Genomic DNA, 2,252 nt, shown 5'->3' with positions numbered 1-2,252 from the left:
ATAATTTTCTTCGCGCTGACTCCCCCGTAGAAAATTTTCTTCGCGCCGACTCCCCCGATTCTCAACTAACTTATAGAATCTTCCCGGACTCTCCCGTTTCACTCTTTTCTCAGGGATCTCCGATCCCTGAAATTCACAATTTGGAGGAAGACCAACCTCCTACGGATTTTCCAAACATAGGGCACCACGAGGAGGAGGAGGAACCTTGCTCCAACCCTCCGATCCTCAGATCGCATGATCTCGAGGACGAGGATCGTTCCCCGAGCCCCGCGCTTAGCGTAGAGTTCGTAGATGAGCTATCTCCACCTCCACCACGTTGTTATTTTGCCCCTGGTGCTCTTCAATTACTAGAGACAATTCTCTCGGTGTTTCCGTTCTCTTCTGTCCCACTCCCTCCTGGCGCGTTCTCTATCGGCCCCGAAGAATTTGACCTCGAAGCGGTCCGTGCTTTCCTTTCTCGGTCTCCCCCCGATGCACCAGTCCCCGTGTATCTTCCCCATATATATCCAAAATATTATTTAATTCCCAAACTAATATTTTATATCACTTCCGCCTCAATACTATATTAAATGAAGTCCCAACATAGGCACACATACACCTATACATACATGTATATTTCTAGAAAGAATTGTACATGGTAACTATTATAAAACAATAGTATTATTGAATTATCTCTTGTAAGCTCAAATTAATTGTATCGCATACTCTAATCGTTAATTTAAATAGTATAGTCTACTCTGTGTTAAACAATCTGAGTCCAATTCAGGTTTTCCTTTTAATTTAACGATATATGTAAAAGGGGGAAATCAACGCTAATTCAATCTGTTCATTTAAATATTCATGAGAATGAAATGTTAAATTGCCTAGTAAGTCGACATTGTATTCATCATTATTATTCATTAGAATAAACTATGTATAACAATTAATCTGTCCTAATTTTTCAACCACGACCACCATTCCTCGCTCTTAGGATAAGCACTAGGTCCGATCCCGAGGTAAAGCAATTAGATTTATTGCCTCAAAACAGATCCGCAGGACGCGGAACACCCTGAATGTTTCTCATTGGGCCCCCGCTGTGGTCCCATTGACCCATATATTCTGGGTTGTCGACGCGGCCTGCCTGTGCCTCGTGTGCACATGCTCAAGTTGTTACGTCCCTCGTTTCTCCCTCCATATCTTACCTATCCTTTTTCAACCCTGGACGTAACATATGAAAATTTTTGGGGGCTCGTCCGGGATGACAAGTGCAATCTTAAAGAGCAGGGATGAATACGAGGTCCGGATCGAATAAAGAAGAAGTTGAAAGTACTTACAAAGGTGCTATCGAGAATCACAGTATTTCTGGACGTTCAAAAAACGCGATAATACACACATCAACTCCTGTCCTACCCCCTCAAGTCATTCCTAAATCAATTAATTTTACTTATTACGATTCAGAAGCTTCATTAAAAGATAACGACAGGACGCTTGTACCTGGTTCCGGTGATTTCAACGATTCTGGCGATTCCGACGGTTCCGGCGATTCCGGAGACAATACCGTAATAGAGCGCGACGCCGAATTTACCCTTAAGCGTAAATTAACCGTAAAAAAAATGACACATCCTCTAACTTTAAATACTTTAAAATACGCTGTAGAAGCCGTCCCGTTCTTCGACGGGCAAAACATTCCGCTATCATATTTTATTGAAGAATGCGAAGAAGCAAAATCTATGTTACCCGGCGAGGCCGAATCTCAATTCGCGCGAATTATAAGAACGCGAATTGTAAGCAAAGCTCGTCGGACGATTCAAGACCAAAATTTTGACAGCATTGCTTAATTAACCGCGTTTTTGAAACAAGTTTACGGCCCATCTAAAACTTTATACCAGTTGCAAGGAGAATTAGGTTGCATATATCAAAAAAATGAAGAAAATGTAGTTACTTACGCGAATAGAGTAAAATTATTGGGCAAACAAATATTGGAAGCATATAAGTCTTGGGGAAATGCTGCTCCAGATTAAAATATTAAAGCGTCATTAGAGAGGGATATGAGCAAATGCTTTATTAGAGGATTAAAACCCGAAATTGAAAAAAGAATCGCGAGAAATTTAAGTGTTCAGGAAACAGTATCCGACGCGTTACGAATAGAAAGAGAACTGCGTTCAATAACCGACCTACGACAGGGTAAAAATAACACCTCAGGGCAACTATCAATTATCAATCAGTCACGTGAAACATGTCAAATCTGCTATAAAGAGGGACACTCTGCTTCT

This window comes from Solenopsis invicta, unplaced genomic scaffold (genome assembly GCF_016802725.1).
Source record: "Solenopsis invicta isolate M01_SB unplaced genomic scaffold, UNIL_Sinv_3.0 scaffold_237, whole genome shotgun sequence".
Lineage (NCBI taxonomy): Eukaryota > Metazoa > Arthropoda > Insecta > Hymenoptera > Formicidae > Solenopsis > Solenopsis invicta.
The sequence above is the reverse complement of the archived record's forward strand: the minus strand, read 5'-3'. Positions refer to the sequence as shown.